At 51.0% G+C, this 15672-nt stretch overlaps 37 non-coding genes across 37 annotated transcripts; all 37 read right to left on the minus strand.

The window, feature by feature from the left end:
- Nucleotides 1-142: 142 nt before the first annotated feature.
- LOC141035393 (5S ribosomal RNA) lies at nucleotides 143-261 on the minus strand. The gene has a single exon (XR_012197018.1). It is a non-coding gene; the product is annotated as a 5S ribosomal RNA (ribosomal RNA).
- A 302-nt stretch (nucleotides 262-563) lies between these two features.
- Nucleotides 564-682, minus strand: LOC141035491 (5S ribosomal RNA). Its single transcript, XR_012197114.1, has one exon. It is a non-coding gene; the product is annotated as a 5S ribosomal RNA (ribosomal RNA).
- A 302-nt stretch (nucleotides 683-984) lies between these two features.
- On the minus strand, nucleotides 985-1103 carry LOC141035502 (5S ribosomal RNA). Its single transcript, XR_012197125.1, has one exon. It is a non-coding gene; the product is annotated as a 5S ribosomal RNA (ribosomal RNA).
- Nucleotides 1104-1405: 302 nt separating this feature from the next.
- Nucleotides 1406-1524, minus strand: LOC141035513 (5S ribosomal RNA). The gene has a single exon (XR_012197136.1). It is a non-coding gene; the product is annotated as a 5S ribosomal RNA (ribosomal RNA).
- A 302-nt stretch (nucleotides 1525-1826) lies between these two features.
- Nucleotides 1827-1945, minus strand: LOC141035524 (5S ribosomal RNA). Its single transcript, XR_012197147.1, has one exon. It is a non-coding gene; the product is annotated as a 5S ribosomal RNA (ribosomal RNA).
- A 302-nt stretch (nucleotides 1946-2247) lies between these two features.
- LOC141035399 (5S ribosomal RNA) lies at nucleotides 2248-2366 on the minus strand. The gene has a single exon (XR_012197024.1). It is a non-coding gene; the product is annotated as a 5S ribosomal RNA (ribosomal RNA).
- A 302-nt stretch (nucleotides 2367-2668) lies between these two features.
- LOC141035410 (5S ribosomal RNA) lies at nucleotides 2669-2787 on the minus strand. The gene has a single exon (XR_012197035.1). It is a non-coding gene; the product is annotated as a 5S ribosomal RNA (ribosomal RNA).
- A 302-nt stretch (nucleotides 2788-3089) lies between these two features.
- Nucleotides 3090-3208, minus strand: LOC141035422 (5S ribosomal RNA). Its single transcript, XR_012197046.1, has one exon. It is a non-coding gene; the product is annotated as a 5S ribosomal RNA (ribosomal RNA).
- Nucleotides 3209-3510: 302 nt separating this feature from the next.
- LOC141035433 (5S ribosomal RNA) lies at nucleotides 3511-3629 on the minus strand. Its single transcript, XR_012197057.1, has one exon. It is a non-coding gene; the product is annotated as a 5S ribosomal RNA (ribosomal RNA).
- Nucleotides 3630-3931: 302 nt separating this feature from the next.
- LOC141035444 (5S ribosomal RNA) lies at nucleotides 3932-4050 on the minus strand. Its single transcript, XR_012197068.1, has one exon. It is a non-coding gene; the product is annotated as a 5S ribosomal RNA (ribosomal RNA).
- Nucleotides 4051-4352: 302 nt separating this feature from the next.
- LOC141035455 (5S ribosomal RNA) lies at nucleotides 4353-4471 on the minus strand. Its single transcript, XR_012197079.1, has one exon. It is a non-coding gene; the product is annotated as a 5S ribosomal RNA (ribosomal RNA).
- Nucleotides 4472-4773: 302 nt separating this feature from the next.
- On the minus strand, nucleotides 4774-4892 carry LOC141035467 (5S ribosomal RNA). The gene has a single exon (XR_012197090.1). It is a non-coding gene; the product is annotated as a 5S ribosomal RNA (ribosomal RNA).
- Nucleotides 4893-5194: 302 nt separating this feature from the next.
- On the minus strand, nucleotides 5195-5313 carry LOC141035478 (5S ribosomal RNA). The gene has a single exon (XR_012197101.1). It is a non-coding gene; the product is annotated as a 5S ribosomal RNA (ribosomal RNA).
- A 303-nt stretch (nucleotides 5314-5616) lies between these two features.
- Nucleotides 5617-5735, minus strand: LOC141035489 (5S ribosomal RNA). Its single transcript, XR_012197112.1, has one exon. It is a non-coding gene; the product is annotated as a 5S ribosomal RNA (ribosomal RNA).
- Nucleotides 5736-6049: 314 nt separating this feature from the next.
- On the minus strand, nucleotides 6050-6168 carry LOC141035490 (5S ribosomal RNA). Its single transcript, XR_012197113.1, has one exon. It is a non-coding gene; the product is annotated as a 5S ribosomal RNA (ribosomal RNA).
- Nucleotides 6169-6462: 294 nt separating this feature from the next.
- LOC141035492 (5S ribosomal RNA) lies at nucleotides 6463-6581 on the minus strand. Its single transcript, XR_012197115.1, has one exon. It is a non-coding gene; the product is annotated as a 5S ribosomal RNA (ribosomal RNA).
- Nucleotides 6582-6883: 302 nt separating this feature from the next.
- LOC141035481 (5S ribosomal RNA) lies at nucleotides 6884-7002 on the minus strand. The gene has a single exon (XR_012197104.1). It is a non-coding gene; the product is annotated as a 5S ribosomal RNA (ribosomal RNA).
- Nucleotides 7003-7304: 302 nt separating this feature from the next.
- On the minus strand, nucleotides 7305-7423 carry LOC141035493 (5S ribosomal RNA). The gene has a single exon (XR_012197116.1). It is a non-coding gene; the product is annotated as a 5S ribosomal RNA (ribosomal RNA).
- Nucleotides 7424-7725: 302 nt separating this feature from the next.
- On the minus strand, nucleotides 7726-7844 carry LOC141035494 (5S ribosomal RNA). Its single transcript, XR_012197117.1, has one exon. It is a non-coding gene; the product is annotated as a 5S ribosomal RNA (ribosomal RNA).
- Nucleotides 7845-8138: 294 nt separating this feature from the next.
- Nucleotides 8139-8257, minus strand: LOC141035480 (5S ribosomal RNA). Its single transcript, XR_012197103.1, has one exon. It is a non-coding gene; the product is annotated as a 5S ribosomal RNA (ribosomal RNA).
- Nucleotides 8258-8559: 302 nt separating this feature from the next.
- Nucleotides 8560-8678, minus strand: LOC141035495 (5S ribosomal RNA). Its single transcript, XR_012197118.1, has one exon. It is a non-coding gene; the product is annotated as a 5S ribosomal RNA (ribosomal RNA).
- Nucleotides 8679-8980: 302 nt separating this feature from the next.
- LOC141035496 (5S ribosomal RNA) lies at nucleotides 8981-9099 on the minus strand. The gene has a single exon (XR_012197119.1). It is a non-coding gene; the product is annotated as a 5S ribosomal RNA (ribosomal RNA).
- Nucleotides 9100-9401: 302 nt separating this feature from the next.
- Nucleotides 9402-9520, minus strand: LOC141035497 (5S ribosomal RNA). The gene has a single exon (XR_012197120.1). It is a non-coding gene; the product is annotated as a 5S ribosomal RNA (ribosomal RNA).
- Nucleotides 9521-9822: 302 nt separating this feature from the next.
- LOC141035498 (5S ribosomal RNA) lies at nucleotides 9823-9941 on the minus strand. Its single transcript, XR_012197121.1, has one exon. It is a non-coding gene; the product is annotated as a 5S ribosomal RNA (ribosomal RNA).
- A 302-nt stretch (nucleotides 9942-10243) lies between these two features.
- LOC141035482 (5S ribosomal RNA) lies at nucleotides 10244-10362 on the minus strand. Its single transcript, XR_012197105.1, has one exon. It is a non-coding gene; the product is annotated as a 5S ribosomal RNA (ribosomal RNA).
- Nucleotides 10363-10664: 302 nt separating this feature from the next.
- On the minus strand, nucleotides 10665-10783 carry LOC141035499 (5S ribosomal RNA). Its single transcript, XR_012197122.1, has one exon. It is a non-coding gene; the product is annotated as a 5S ribosomal RNA (ribosomal RNA).
- A 302-nt stretch (nucleotides 10784-11085) lies between these two features.
- Nucleotides 11086-11204, minus strand: LOC141035500 (5S ribosomal RNA). The gene has a single exon (XR_012197123.1). It is a non-coding gene; the product is annotated as a 5S ribosomal RNA (ribosomal RNA).
- A 302-nt stretch (nucleotides 11205-11506) lies between these two features.
- On the minus strand, nucleotides 11507-11625 carry LOC141035501 (5S ribosomal RNA). Its single transcript, XR_012197124.1, has one exon. It is a non-coding gene; the product is annotated as a 5S ribosomal RNA (ribosomal RNA).
- A 302-nt stretch (nucleotides 11626-11927) lies between these two features.
- LOC141035503 (5S ribosomal RNA) lies at nucleotides 11928-12046 on the minus strand. Its single transcript, XR_012197126.1, has one exon. It is a non-coding gene; the product is annotated as a 5S ribosomal RNA (ribosomal RNA).
- A 302-nt stretch (nucleotides 12047-12348) lies between these two features.
- LOC141035504 (5S ribosomal RNA) lies at nucleotides 12349-12467 on the minus strand. The gene has a single exon (XR_012197127.1). It is a non-coding gene; the product is annotated as a 5S ribosomal RNA (ribosomal RNA).
- A 375-nt stretch (nucleotides 12468-12842) lies between these two features.
- LOC141035505 (5S ribosomal RNA) lies at nucleotides 12843-12961 on the minus strand. The gene has a single exon (XR_012197128.1). It is a non-coding gene; the product is annotated as a 5S ribosomal RNA (ribosomal RNA).
- A 302-nt stretch (nucleotides 12962-13263) lies between these two features.
- Nucleotides 13264-13382, minus strand: LOC141035506 (5S ribosomal RNA). The gene has a single exon (XR_012197129.1). It is a non-coding gene; the product is annotated as a 5S ribosomal RNA (ribosomal RNA).
- A 302-nt stretch (nucleotides 13383-13684) lies between these two features.
- On the minus strand, nucleotides 13685-13803 carry LOC141035507 (5S ribosomal RNA). The gene has a single exon (XR_012197130.1). It is a non-coding gene; the product is annotated as a 5S ribosomal RNA (ribosomal RNA).
- A 302-nt stretch (nucleotides 13804-14105) lies between these two features.
- LOC141035508 (5S ribosomal RNA) lies at nucleotides 14106-14224 on the minus strand. The gene has a single exon (XR_012197131.1). It is a non-coding gene; the product is annotated as a 5S ribosomal RNA (ribosomal RNA).
- A 302-nt stretch (nucleotides 14225-14526) lies between these two features.
- Nucleotides 14527-14645, minus strand: LOC141035509 (5S ribosomal RNA). The gene has a single exon (XR_012197132.1). It is a non-coding gene; the product is annotated as a 5S ribosomal RNA (ribosomal RNA).
- A 302-nt stretch (nucleotides 14646-14947) lies between these two features.
- On the minus strand, nucleotides 14948-15066 carry LOC141035510 (5S ribosomal RNA). The gene has a single exon (XR_012197133.1). It is a non-coding gene; the product is annotated as a 5S ribosomal RNA (ribosomal RNA).
- Nucleotides 15067-15368: 302 nt separating this feature from the next.
- LOC141035511 (5S ribosomal RNA) lies at nucleotides 15369-15487 on the minus strand. The gene has a single exon (XR_012197134.1). It is a non-coding gene; the product is annotated as a 5S ribosomal RNA (ribosomal RNA).
- Between the last annotated feature and the right edge of the window lie 185 nt (nucleotides 15488-15672).

Genomic DNA, 15672 nt, shown 5'->3' on the forward strand with positions numbered 1-15672 from the left:
GAACACGCTTGCCGCCGCTAGACGCGTGAATAATGAGCAGCGAGCTAAAACTTACCGTAAACGTGCAAAATAATAAAACGTGCTAAACATACGTCGCGCTCGTGCGTTTTGTTTTGCACGCGGTGCAAAACAAATTAAAAAGGGAATGCAACACGAGGACTTCCCAGGAGGTCACCCATCCTAGTACTACTCTCGCCCAAGCACGCTTAACTTCGGAGTTCTGATGGGATCCGGTGCTTTAGTGCTGGTATGATCGCATCCGACATGTTACCCCCGTCTTCGTCCCTTATGCTTGCCCCTCCCAGCTCCACTACACACACGATTGCACATTCCTTTGGCCGCTCCCGCTCAACTACGGAGACGAGTTTTACCACGGTTCAACCGCACCAGTGCCTATTTACCATGGTTTCGACCCCTTTCAGAACACGCTTGCCGCCGCTAGACGCGTGAATAATGAGCAGCGAGCTAAAACTTACCGTAAACGTGCAAAATAATAAAACGTGCTAAACATACGTCGCGCTCGTGCGTTTTGTTTTGCACGCGGTGCAAAACAAATTAAAAAGGGAATGCAACACGAGGACTTCCCAGGAGGTCACCCATCCTAGTACTACTCTCGCCCAAGCACGCTTAACTTCGGAGTTCTGATGGGATCCGGTGCTTTAGTGCTGGTATGATCGCATCCGACATGTTACCCCCGTCTTCGTCCCTTATGCTTGCCCCTCCCAGCTCCACTACACACACGATTGCACATTCCTTTGGCCGCTCCCGCTCAACTACGGAGACGAGTTTTACCACGGTTCAACCGCACCAGTGCCTATTTACCATGGTTTCGACCCCTTTCAGAACACGCTTGCCGCCGCTAGACGCGTGAATAATGAGCAGCGAGCTAAAACTTACCGTAAACGTGCAAAATAATAAAACGTGCTAAACATACGTCGCGCTCGTGCGTTTTGTTTTGCACGCGGTGCAAAACAAATTAAAAAGGGAATGCAACACGAGGACTTCCCAGGAGGTCACCCATCCTAGTACTACTCTCGCCCAAGCACGCTTAACTTCGGAGTTCTGATGGGATCCGGTGCTTTAGTGCTGGTATGATCGCATCCGACATGTTACCCCCGTCTTCGTCCCTTATGCTTGCCCCTCCCAGCTCCACTACACACACGATTGCACATTCCTTTGGCCGCTCCCGCTCAACTACGGAGACGAGTTTTACCACGGTTCAACCGCACCAGTGCCTATTTACCATGGTTTCGACCCCTTTCAGAACACGCTTGCCGCCGCTAGACGCGTGAATAATGAGCAGCGAGCTAAAACTTACCGTAAACGTGCAAAATAATAAAACGTGCTAAACATACGTCGCGCTCGTGCGTTTTGTTTTGCACGCGGTGCAAAACAAATTAAAAAGGGAATGCAACACGAGGACTTCCCAGGAGGTCACCCATCCTAGTACTACTCTCGCCCAAGCACGCTTAACTTCGGAGTTCTGATGGGATCCGGTGCTTTAGTGCTGGTATGATCGCATCCGACATGTTACCCCCGTCTTCGTCCCTTATGCTTGCCCCTCCCAGCTCCACTACACACACGATTGCACATTCCTTTGGCCGCTCCCGCTCAACTACGGAGACGAGTTTTACCACGGTTCAACCGCACCAGTGCCTATTTACCATGGTTTCGACCCCTTTCAGAACACGCTTGCCGCCGCTAGACGCGTGAATAATGAGCAGCGAGCTAAAACTTACCGTAAACGTGCAAAATAATAAAACGTGCTAAACATACGTCGCGCTCGTGCGTTTTGTTTTGCACGCGGTGCAAAACAAATTAAAAAGGGAATGCAACACGAGGACTTCCCAGGAGGTCACCCATCCTAGTACTACTCTCGCCCAAGCACGCTTAACTTCGGAGTTCTGATGGGATCCGGTGCTTTAGTGCTGGTATGATCGCATCCGACATGTTACCCCCGTCTTCGTCCCTTATGCTTGCCCCTCCCAGCTCCACTACACACACGATTGCACATTCCTTTGGCCGCTCCCGCTCAACTACGGAGACGAGTTTTACCACGGTTCAACCGCACCAGTGCCTATTTACCATGGTTTCGACCCCTTTCAGAACACGCTTGCCGCCGCTAGACGCGTGAATAATGAGCAGCGAGCTAAAACTTACCGTAAACGTGCAAAATAATAAAACGTGCTAAACATACGTCGCGCTCGTGCGTTTTGTTTTGCACGCGGTGCAAAACAAATTAAAAAGGGAATGCAACACGAGGACTTCCCAGGAGGTCACCCATCCTAGTACTACTCTCGCCCAAGCACGCTTAACTTCGGAGTTCTGATGGGATCCGGTGCTTTAGTGCTGGTATGATCGCATCCGACATGTTACCCCCGTCTTCGTCCCTTATGCTTGCCCCTCCCAGCTCCACTACACACACGATTGCACATTCCTTTGGCCGCTCCCGCTCAACTACGGAGACGAGTTTTACCACGGTTCAACCGCACCAGTGCCTATTTACCATGGTTTCGACCCCTTTCAGAACACGCTTGCCGCCGCTAGACGCGTGAATAATGAGCAGCGAGCTAAAACTTACCGTAAACGTGCAAAATAATAAAACGTGCTAAACATACGTCGCGCTCGTGCGTTTTGTTTTGCACGCGGTGCAAAACAAATTAAAAAGGGAATGCAACACGAGGACTTCCCAGGAGGTCACCCATCCTAGTACTACTCTCGCCCAAGCACGCTTAACTTCGGAGTTCTGATGGGATCCGGTGCTTTAGTGCTGGTATGATCGCATCCGACATGTTACCCCCGTCTTCGTCCCTTATGCTTGCCCCTCCCAGCTCCACTACACACACGATTGCACATTCCTTTGGCCGCTCCCGCTCAACTACGGAGACGAGTTTTACCACGGTTCAACCGCACCAGTGCCTATTTACCATGGTTTCGACCCCTTTCAGAACACGCTTGCCGCCGCTAGACGCGTGAATAATGAGCAGCGAGCTAAAACTTACCGTAAACGTGCAAAATAATAAAACGTGCTAAACATACGTCGCGCTCGTGCGTTTTGTTTTGCACGCGGTGCAAAACAAATTAAAAAGGGAATGCAACACGAGGACTTCCCAGGAGGTCACCCATCCTAGTACTACTCTCGCCCAAGCACGCTTAACTTCGGAGTTCTGATGGGATCCGGTGCTTTAGTGCTGGTATGATCGCATCCGACATGTTACCCCCGTCTTCGTCCCTTATGCTTGCCCCTCCCAGCTCCACTACACACACGATTGCACATTCCTTTGGCCGCTCCCGCTCAACTACGGAGACGAGTTTTACCACGGTTCAACCGCACCAGTGCCTATTTACCATGGTTTCGACCCCTTTCAGAACACGCTTGCCGCCGCTAGACGCGTGAATAATGAGCAGCGAGCTAAAACTTACCGTAAACGTGCAAAATAATAAAACGTGCTAAACATACGTCGCGCTCGTGCGTTTTGTTTTGCACGCGGTGCAAAACAAATTAAAAAGGGAATGCAACACGAGGACTTCCCAGGAGGTCACCCATCCTAGTACTACTCTCGCCCAAGCACGCTTAACTTCGGAGTTCTGATGGGATCCGGTGCTTTAGTGCTGGTATGATCGCATCCGACATGTTACCCCCGTCTTCGTCCCTTATGCTTGCCCCTCCCAGCTCCACTACACACACGATTGCACATTCCTTTGGCCGCTCCCGCTCAACTACGGAGACGAGTTTTACCACGGTTCAACCGCACCAGTGCCTATTTACCATGGTTTCGACCCCTTTCAGAACACGCTTGCCGCCGCTAGACGCGTGAATAATGAGCAGCGAGCTAAAACTTACCGTAAACGTGCAAAATAATAAAACGTGCTAAACATACGTCGCGCTCGTGCGTTTTGTTTTGCACGCGGTGCAAAACAAATTAAAAAGGGAATGCAACACGAGGACTTCCCAGGAGGTCACCCATCCTAGTACTACTCTCGCCCAAGCACGCTTAACTTCGGAGTTCTGATGGGATCCGGTGCTTTAGTGCTGGTATGATCGCATCCGACATGTTACCCCCGTCTTCGTCCCTTATGCTTGCCCCTCCCAGCTCCACTACACACACGATTGCACATTCCTTTGGCCGCTCCCGCTCAACTACGGAGACGAGTTTTACCACGGTTCAACCGCACCAGTGCCTATTTACCATGGTTTCGACCCCTTTCAGAACACGCTTGCCGCCGCTAGACGCGTGAATAATGAGCAGCGAGCTAAAACTTACCGTAAACGTGCAAAATAATAAAACGTGCTAAACATACGTCGCGCTCGTGCGTTTTGTTTTGCACGCGGTGCAAAACAAATTAAAAAGGGAATGCAACACGAGGACTTCCCAGGAGGTCACCCATCCTAGTACTACTCTCGCCCAAGCACGCTTAACTTCGGAGTTCTGATGGGATCCGGTGCTTTAGTGCTGGTATGATCGCATCCGACATGTTACCCCCGTCTTCGTCCCTTATGCTTGCCCCTCCCAGCTCCACTACACACACGATTGCACATTCCTTTGGCCGCTCCCGCTCAACTACGGAGACGAGTTTTACCACGGTTCAACCGCACCAGTGCCTATTTACCATGGTTTCGACCCCTTTCAGAACACGCTTGCCGCCGCTAGACGCGTGAATAATGAGCAGCGAGCTAAAACTTACCGTAAACGTGCAAAATAATAAAACGTGCTAAACATACGTCGCGCTCGTGCGTTTTGTTTTGCACGCGGTGCAAAACAAATTAAAAAGGGAATGCAACACGAGGACTTCCCAGGAGGTCACCCATCCTAGTACTACTCTCGCCCAAGCACGCTTAACTTCGGAGTTCTGATGGGATCCGGTGCTTTAGTGCTGGTATGATCGCATCCGACATGTTACCCCCGTCTTCGTCCCTTATGCTTGCCCCTCCCAGCTCCACTACACACACGATTGCACATTCCTTTGGCCGCTCCCGCTCAACTACGGAGACGAGTTTTACCACGGTTCAACCGCACCAGTGCCTATTTACCATGGTTTCGACCCCTTTCAGAACACGCTTGCCGCCGCTAGACGCGTGAATAATGAGCAGCGAGCTAAAACTTACCGTAAACGTGCAAAATAATAAAACGTGCTAAACATACGTCGCGCTCGTGCGTTTTGTTTTGCACGCGGTGCAAAACAAATTAAAAAGGGAATGCAACACGAGGACTTCCCAGGAGGTCACCCATCCTAGTACTACTCTCGCCCAAGCACGCTTAACTTCGGAGTTCTGATGGGATCCGGTGCTTTAGTGCTGGTATGATCGCATCCGACATGTTACCCCCGTCTTCGTCCCTTATGCTTGCCCCTCCCAGCTCCACTACACACACGATTGCACATTCCTTTGGCCGCTCCCGCTCAACTACGGAGACGAGTTTTACCACGGTTCAACCGCACCAGTGCCTATTTACCATGGTTTCGACCCCTTTCAGAACACGCTTGCCGCCGCTAGACGCTGTGAATAATGAGCAGCGAGCTAAAACTTACCGTAAACGTGCAAAATAATAAAACGTGCTAAACATACGTCGCGCTCGTGCGTTTTGTTTTGCACGCGGTGCAAAACAAATTAAAAAGGGAATGCAACACGAGGACTTCCCAGGAGGTCACCCATCCTAGTACTACTCTCGCCCAAGCACGCTTAACTTCGGAGTTCTGATGGGATCCGGTGCTTTAGTGCTGGTATGATCGCATCCGACATGTTACCCCCGTCTTCGTCCCTTATGCTTGCCCCTCCCAGCTCCACTACACACACGATTGCACATTCCTTTGGCCGCTCCCGCTCAACTACGGAGACGAGTTTTACCACGGTTCAACCGCACCAGTGCCTATTTACCATGGTTTCGACCCCTTTCAGAACACGCTTGCCGCCGCTAGACGCGTGAATAATGAGCAGCGAGCTAAAACTTACCGTAAACGTGCAAAATAATAAAACGTGCTAAACATACGTCGCGCTCGTGCGTTTTGTTTTGCACGCGGTGCAAAACAAATTAAAAAGGGAATGCAACACGGAATGCAACACGAGGACTTCCCAGGAGGTCACCCATCCTAGTACTACTCTCGCCCAAGCACGCTTAACTTCGGAGTTCTGATGGGATCCGGTGCTTTAGTGCTGGTATGATCGCATCCGACATGTTACCCCCGTCTTCGTCCCTTATGCTTGCCCCTCCCAGCTCCACTACACACACGATTGCACATTCCTTTGGCCGCTCCCGCTCAACTACGGAGACGAGTTTTACCACGGTTCAACCGCCTATTTACCATGGTTTCGACCCCTTTCAGAACACGCTTGCCGCCGCTAGACGCGTGAATAATGAGCAGCGAGCTAAAACTTACCGTAAACGTGCAAAATAATAAAACGTGCTAAACATACGTCGCGCTCGTGCGTTTTGTTTTGCACGCGGTGCAAAACAAATTAAAAAGGGAATGCAACACGAGGACTTCCCAGGAGGTCACCCATCCTAGTACTACTCTCGCCCAAGCACGCTTAACTTCGGAGTTCTGATGGGATCCGGTGCTTTAGTGCTGGTATGATCGCATCCGACATGTTACCCCCGTCTTCGTCCCTTATGCTTGCCCCTCCCAGCTCCACTACACACACGATTGCACATTCCTTTGGCCGCTCCCGCTCAACTACGGAGACGAGTTTTACCACGGTTCAACCGCACCAGTGCCTATTTACCATGGTTTCGACCCCTTTCAGAACACGCTTGCCGCCGCTAGACGCGTGAATAATGAGCAGCGAGCTAAAACTTACCGTAAACGTGCAAAATAATAAAACGTGCTAAACATACGTCGCGCTCGTGCGTTTTGTTTTGCACGCGGTGCAAAACAAATTAAAAAGGGAATGCAACACGAGGACTTCCCAGGAGGTCACCCATCCTAGTACTACTCTCGCCCAAGCACGCTTAACTTCGGAGTTCTGATGGGATCCGATGCTTTAGTGCTGGTATGATCGCATCCGACATGTTACCCCCGTCTTCGTCCCTTATGCTTGCCCCTCCCAGCTCCACTACACACACGATTGCACATTCCTTTGGCCGCTCCCGCTCAACTACGGAGACGAGTTTTACCACGGTTCAACCGCACCAGTGCCTATTTACCATGGTTTCGACCCCTTTCAGAACACGCTTGCCGCCGCTAGACGCGTGAATAATGAGCAGCGAGCTAAAACTTACCGTAAACGTGCAAAATAATAAAACGTGCTAAACATACGTCGCGCTCGTGCGTTTTGTTTTGCACGCGGTGCAAAACAAATTAAAAAGGGAATGCAACACGAGGACTTCCCAGGAGGTCACCCATCCTAGTACTACTCTCGCCCAAGCACGCTTAACTTCGGAGTTCTGATGGGATCCGGTGCTTTAGTGCTGGTATGATCGCATCCGACATGTTACCCCCGTCTTCGTCCCTTATGCTTGCCCCTCCCAGCTCCACTACACACACGATTGCACATTCCTTTGGCCGCTCCCGCTCAACTACGGAGACGAGTTTTACCACGGTTCAACCGCACCAGTGCCTATTTACCATGGTTTCGACCCCTTTCAGAACACGCTTGCCGCCGCTAGACGCGTGAATAATGAGCAGCGAGCTAAAACTTACCGTAAACGTGCAAAATAATAAAACGTGCTAAACATACGTCGCGCTCGTGCGTTTTGTTTTGCACGCGGTGCAAAACAAATTAAAAAGGGAATGCAACACGAGGACTTCCCAGGAGGTCACCCATCCTAGTACTACTCTCGCCCAAGCACGCTTAACTTCGGAGTTCTGATGGGATCCGGTGCTTTAGTGCTGGTATGATCGCATCCGACATGTTACCCCCGTCTTCGTCCCTTATGCTTGCCCCTCCCAGCTCCACTACACACACGATTGCACATTCCTTTGGCCGCTCCCGCTCAACTACGGAGACGAGTTTTACCACGGTTCAACCGCCTATTTACCATGGTTTCGACCCCTTTCAGAACACGCTTGCCGCCGCTAGACGCGTGAATAATGAGCAGCGAGCTAAAACTTACCGTAAACGTGCAAAATAATAAAACGTGCTAAACATACGTCGCGCTCGTGCGTTTTGTTTTGCACGCGGTGCAAAACAAATTAAAAAGGGAATGCAACACGAGGACTTCCCAGGAGGTCATCCATCCTAGTACTACTCTCGCCCAAGCACGCTTAACTTCGGAGTTCTGATGGGATCCGGTGCTTTAGTGCTGGTATGATCGCATCCGACATGTTACCCCCGTCTTCGTCCCTTATGCTTGCCCCTCCCAGCTCCACTACACACACGATTGCACATTCCTTTGGCCGCTCCCGCTCAACTACGGAGACGAGTTTTACCACGGTTCAACCGCACCAGTGCCTATTTACCATGGTTTCGACCCCTTTCAGAACACGCTTGCCGCCGCTAGACGCGTGAATAATGAGCAGCGAGCTAAAACTTACCGTAAACGTGCAAAATAATAAAACGTGCTAAACATACGTCGCGCTCGTGCGTTTTGTTTTGCACGCGGTGCAAAACAAATTAAAAAGGGAATGCAACACGAGGACTTCCCAGGAGGTCACCCATCCTAGTACTACTCTCGCCCAAGCACGCTTAACTTCGGAGTTCTGATGGGATCCGGTGCTTTAGTGCTGGTATGATCGCATCCAACATGTTACCCCCGTCTTCGTCCCTTATGCTTGCCCCTCCCAGCTCCACTACACACACGATTGCACATTCCTTTGGCCGCTCCCGCTCAACTACGGAGACGAGTTTTACCACGGTTCAACCGCACCAGTGCCTATTTACCATGGTTTCGACCCCTTTCAGAACACGCTTGCCGCCGCTAGACGCGTGAATAATGAGCAGCGAGCTAAAACTTACCGTAAACGTGCAAAATAATAAAACGTGCTAAACATACGTCGCGCTCGTGCGTTTTGTTTTGCACGCGGTGCAAAACAAATTAAAAAGGGAATGCAACACGAGGACTTCCCAGGAGGTCACCCATCCTAGTACTACTCTCGCCCAAGCACGCTTAACTTCGGAGTTCTGATGGGATCCGGTGCTTTAGTGCTGGTATGATCGCATCCGACATGTTACCCCCGTCTTCGTCCCTTATGCTTGCCCCTCCCAGCTCCACTACACACACGATTGCACATTCCTTTGGCCGCTCCCGCTCAACTACGGAGACGAGTTTTACCACGGTTCAACCGCACCAGTGCCTATTTACCATGGTTTCGACCCCTTTCAGAACACGCTTGCCGCCGCTAGACGCGTGAATAATGAGCAGCGAGCTAAAACTTACCGTAAACGTGCAAAATAATAAAACGTGCTAAACATACGTCGCGCTCGTGCGTTTTGTTTTGCACGCGGTGCAAAACAAATTAAAAAGGGAATGCAACACGAGGACTTCCCAGGAGGTCACCCATCCTAGTACTACTCTCGCCCAAGCACGCTTAACTTCGGAGTTCTGATGGGATCCGGTGCTTTAGTGCTGGTATGATCGCATCCGACATGTTACCCCCGTCTTCGTCCCTTATGCTTGCCCCTCCCAGCTCCACTACACACACGATTGCACATTCCTTTGGCCGCTCCCGCTCAACTACGGAGACGAGTTTTACCACGGTTCAACCGCACCAGTGCCTATTTACCATGGTTTCGACCCCTTTCAGAACACGCTTGCCGCCGCTAGACGCGTGAATAATGAGCAGCGAGCTAAAACTTACCGTAAACGTGCAAAATAATAAAACGTGCTAAACATACGTCGCGCTCGTGCGTTTTGTTTTGCACGCGGTGCAAAACAAATTAAAAAGGGAATGCAACACGAGGACTTCCCAGGAGGTCACCCATCCTAGTACTACTCTCGCCCAAGCACGCTTAACTTCGGAGTTCTGATGGGATCCGGTGCTTTAGTGCTGGTATGATCGCATCCGACATGTTACCCCCGTCTTCGTCCCTTATGCTTGCCCCTCCCAGCTCCACTACACACACGATTGCACATTCCTTTGGCCGCTCCCGCTCAACTACGGAGACGAGTTTTACCACGGTTCAACCGCACCAGTGCCTATTTACCATGGTTTCGACCCCTTTCAGAACACGCTTGCCGCCGCTAGACGCGTGAATAATGAGCAGCGAGCTAAAACTTACCGTAAACGTGCAAAATAATAAAACGTGCTAAACATACGTCGCGCTCGTGCGTTTTGTTTTGCACGCGGTGCAAAACAAATTAAAAAGGGAATGCAACACGAGGACTTCCCAGGAGGTCACCCATCCTAGTACTACTCTCGCCCAAGCATGCTTAACTTCGGAGTTCTGATGGGATCCGGTGCTTTAGTGCTGGTATGATCGCATCCGACATGTTACCCCCGTCTTCGTCCCTTATGCTTGCCCCTCCCAGCTCCACTACACACACGATTGCACATTCCTTTGGCCGCTCCCGCTCAACTACGGAGACGAGTTTTACCACGGTTCAACCGCACCAGTGCCTATTTACCATGGTTTCGACCCCTTTCAGAACACGCTTGCCGCCGCTAGACGCGTGAATAATGAGCAGCGAGCTAAAACTTACCGTAAACGTGCAAAATAATAAAACGTGCTAAACATACGTCGCGCTCGTGCGTTTTGTTTTGCACGCGGTGCAAAACAAATTAAAAAGGGAATGCAACACGAGGACTTCCCAGGAGGTCACCCATCCTAGTACTACTCTCGCCCAAGCACGCTTAACTTCGGAGTTCTGATGGGATCCGGTGCTTTAGTGCTGGTATGATCGCATCCGACATGTTACCCCCGTCTTCGTCCCTTATGCTTGCCCCTCCCAGCTCCACTACACACACGATTGCACATTCCTTTGGCCGCTCCCGCTCAACTACGGAGACGAGTTTTACCACGGTTCAACCGCACCAGTGCCTATTTACCATGGTTTCGACCCCTTTCAGAACACGCTTGCCGCCGCTAGACGCGTGAATAATGAGCAGCGAGCTAAAACTTACCGTAAACGTGCAAAATAATAAAACGTGCTAAACATACGTCGCGCTCGTGCGTTTTGTTTTGCACGCGGTGCAAAACAAATTAAAAAGGGAATGCAACACGAGGACTTCCCAGGAGGTCACCCATCCTAGTACTACTCTCGCCCAAGCACGCTTAACTTCGGAGTTCTGATGGGATCCGGTGCTTTAGTGCTGGTATGATCGCATCCGACATGTTACCCCCGTCTTCGTCCCTTATGCTTGCCCCTCCCAGCTCCACTACACACACGATTGCACATTCCTTTGGCCGCTCCCGCTCAACTACGGAGACGAGTTTTACCACGGTTCAACCGCACCAGTGCCTATTTACCATGGTTTCGACCCCTTTCAGAACACGCTTGCCGCCGCTAGACGCGTGAATAATGAGCAGCGAGCTAAAACTTACCGTAAACGTGCAAAATAATAAAACGTGCTAAACATACGTCGCGCTCGTGCGTTTTGTTTTGCACGCGGTGCAAAACAAATTAAAAAGGGAATGCAACACGAGGACTTCCCAGGAGGTCACCCATCCTAGTACTACTCTCGCCCAAGCACGCTTAACTTCGGAGTTCTGATGGGATCCGGTGCTTTAGTGCTGGTATGATCGCATCCGACATGTTACCCCCGTCTTCGTCCCTTATGCTTGCCCCTCCCAGCTCCACTACACACACGATTGCACATTCCTTTGGCCGCTCCCGCTCAACTACGGAGACGAGTTTTACCACGGTTCAACCGCACCAGTGCCTATTTACCATGGTTTCGACCCCTTTCAGAACACGCTTGCCGCCGCTAGACGCGTGAATAATGAGCAGCGAGCTAAAACTTACCGTAAACGTGCAAAATAATAAAACGTGCTAAACATACGTCGCGCTCGTGCGTTTTGTTTTGCACGCGGTGCAAAACAAATTAAAAAGGGAATGCAACACGAGGACTTCCCAGGAGGTCACCCATCCTAGTACTACTCTCGCCCAAGCACGCTTAACTTCGGAGTTCTGATGGGATCCGGTGCTTTAGTGCTGGTATGATCGCATCCGACATGTTACCCCCGTCTTCGTCCCTTATGCTTGCCCCTCCCAGCTCCACTACACACACGATTGCACATTCCTTTGGCCGCTCCCGCTCAACTACGGAGACGAGTTTTACCACGGTTCAACCGCACCAGTGCCTATTTACCATGGTTTCGACCCCTTTCAGAACACGCTTGCCGCCGCTAGACGCGTGAATAATGAGCAGCGAGCTAAAACTTACCGTAAACGTGCAAAATAATAAAACGTGCTAAACATACGTCGCGCTCGTGCGTTTTGTTTTGCACGCGGTGCAAAACAAATTAAAAAGGGAATGCAACACGAGGACTTCCCAGGAGGTCACCCATCCTAGTACTACTCTCGCCCAAGCACGCTTAACTTCGGAGTTCTGATGGGATCCGGTGCTTTAGTGCTGGTATGATCGCATCCGACATGTTACCCCCGTCTTCGTCCCTTATGCTTGCCCCTCCCAGCTCCACTACACACACGATTGCACATTCCTTTGGCCGCTCCCGCTCAACTACGGAGACGAGTTTTACCACGGTTCAACCGCACCAGTGCCTATTTACCATGGTTTCGACCCCTTTCAGAACACGCTTGCCGCCGCTAGACGCGTGAATAATGAGCAGCGAGCTAAAACTTACCGTAAACGTGCAAAATAATAAAACGTGCTAAACATACGTCGCGCTCGTGCGTTTTGTTTTGCACGCGGTGCAAAACAAATTAAAAAGGGAATGCAACACGAGGACTTCCCAGGAGGTCACCCATCTTTGTTTTGCACGCGGTGCAAAACAAATTAAAAAGGGAATGCAACACGAGGACTTCCCAGGAGGTCACCCATCCTAGTACTACTCTCGCCCAAGCACGCTTAACTTCGGAGTTCTGATGGGATCCGGTGCTTTAGTGCTGGTATGATCGCATCCGACATGTTACCCCCGTCTTCGTCCCTTATGCTTGCCCCTCCCAGCTCCACTACACACACGATTGCACATTCCTTTGGCCGCTCCCGCTCAACTACGGAGACGAGTTTTACCACGGTTCAACCGCACCAGTGCCTATTTACCATGGTTTCGACCCCTTTCAGAACACGCTTGCCGCCGCTAGACGCGTGAATAATGAGCAGCGAGCTAAAACTTACCGTAAACGTGCAAAATAATAAAACGTGCTAAACATACGTCGCGCTCGTGCGTTTTGTTTTGCACGCGGTGCAAAACAAATTAAAAAGGGAATGCAACACGAGGACTTCCCAGGAGGTCACCCATCCTAGTACTACTCTCGCCCAAGCACGCTTAACTTCGGAGTTCTGATGGGATCCGGTGCTTTAGTGCTGGTATGATCGCATCCGACATGTTACCCCCGTCTTCGTCCCTTATGCTTGCCCCTCCCAGCTCCACTACACACACGATTGCACATTCCTTTGGCCGCTCCCGCTCAACTACGGAGACGAGTTTTACCACGGTTCAACCGCACCAGTGCCTATTTACCATGGTTTCGACCCCTTTCAGAACACGCTTGCCGCCGCTAGACGCGTGAATAATGAGCAGCGAGCTAAAACTTACCGTAAACGTGCAAAATAATAAAACGTGCTAAACATACGTCGCGCTCGTGCGTTTTGTTTTGCACGCGGTGCAAAACAAATTAAAAAGGGAATGCAACACGAGGACTTCCCAGGAGGTCACCCATCCTAGTACTACTCTCGCCCAAGCACGCTTAACTTCGGAGTTCTGATGGGATCCGGTGCTTTAGTGCTGGTATGATCGCATCCGACATGTTACCCCCGTCTTCGTCCCTTATGCTTGCCCCTCCCAGCTCCACTACACACACGATTGCACATTCCTTTGGCCGCTCCCGCTCAACTACGGAGACGAGTTTTACCACGGTTCAACCGCACCAGTGCCTATTTACCATGGTTTCGACCCCTTTCAGAACACGCTTGCCGCCGCTAGACGCGTGAATAATGAGCAGCGAGCTAAAACTTACCGTAAACGTGCAAAATAATAAAACGTGCTAAACATACGTCGCGCTCGTGCGTTTTGTTTTGCACGCGGTGCAAAACAAATTAAAAAGGGAATGCAACACGAGGACTTCCCAGGAGGTCACCCATCCTAGTACTACTCTCGCCCAAGCACGCTTAACTTCGGAGTTCTGATGGGATCCGGTGCTTTAGTGCTGGTATGATCGCATCCGACATGTTACCCCCGTCTTCGTCCCTTATGCTTGCCCCTCCCAGCTCCACTACACACACGATTGCACATTCCTTTGGCCGCTCCCGCTCAACTACGGAGACGAGTTTTACCACGGTTCAACCGCACCAGTGCCTATTTACCATGGTTTCGACCCCTTTCAGAACACGCTTGCCGCCGCTAGACGCGTGAATAATGAGCAGCGAGCTAAAACTTACCGTAAACGTGCAAAATAATAAAACGTGCTAAACATACGTCGCGCTCGTGCGTTTTGTTTTGCACGCGGTGCAAAACAAATTAAAAAGGGAATGCAACACGAGGACTTCCCAGGAGGTCACCCATCCTAGTACTACTCTCGCCCAAGCACGCTTAACTTCGGAGTTCTGATGGGATCCGGTGCTTTAGTGCTGGTATGATCGCATCCGACATGTTACCCCCGTCTTCGTCCCTTATGCTTGCCCCTCCCAGCTCCACTACACACACGATTGCACATTCCTTTGGCCGCTCCCGCTCAACTACGGAGACGAGTTTTACCACGGTTCAACCGCACCAGTGCCTATTTACCATGGTTTCGACCCCTTTCAGAACACGCTTGCCGCCGCTAGACGCGTGAATAATGAGCAGCGAGCTAAAACTTACCGTAAACGTGCAAAATAATAAAACGTGCTAAACATACGTCGCGCTCGTGCGTTTTGTTTTGCACGCGGTGCAAAACAAATTAAAAAGGGAATGCAACACGAGGACTTCCCAGGAGGTCACCCATCCTAGTACTACTCTCGCCCAAGCACGCTTAACTTCGGAGTTCTGATGGGATCCGGTGCTTTAGTGCTGGTATGATCGCATCCGACATGTTACCCCCGTCTTCGTCCCTTATGCTTGCCCCTCCCAGCTCCACTACACACACGATTGCACATTCCTTTGGCCGCTCCCGCTCAACTACGGAGACGAGTTTTACCACGGTTCAACCGCACCAGTGCCTATTTACCATGGTTTCGACCCCTTTCAGAACACGCTTGCCGCCGCTAGACGCGTGAATAATGAGCAGCGAGCTAAAACTTACCGTAAACGTGCAAAATAATAAAACGTGCTAAACATACGTCGCGCTCGTGCGTTTTGTTTTGCACGCGGTGCAAAACAAATTAAAAAGGGAATGCAACACGAGGACTTCCCAGGAGGTCACCCATCCTAGTACTACTCTCGCCCAAGCACGCTTAACTTCGGAGTTCTGATGGGATCCGGTGCTTTAGTGCTGGTATGATCGCATCCGACATGTTACCCCCGTCTTCGTCCCTTATGCTTGCCCCTCCCAGCTCCACTACACACACGATTGCACATTCCTTTGGCCGCTCCCGCTCAACTACGGAGACGAGTTTTACCACGGTTCAACCGCACCAGTGCCTATTTACCATGGTTTCGACCCCTTTCAGAACACGCTTGCCGCCGCTAGACGC

This window comes from Aegilops tauschii, unplaced genomic scaffold (assembly GCF_002575655.3).
Source record: "Aegilops tauschii subsp. strangulata cultivar AL8/78 unplaced genomic scaffold, Aet v6.0 ptg000911l_obj, whole genome shotgun sequence".
NCBI classification, from domain to species: Eukaryota; Viridiplantae; Streptophyta; class Magnoliopsida; order Poales; family Poaceae; genus Aegilops; species Aegilops tauschii.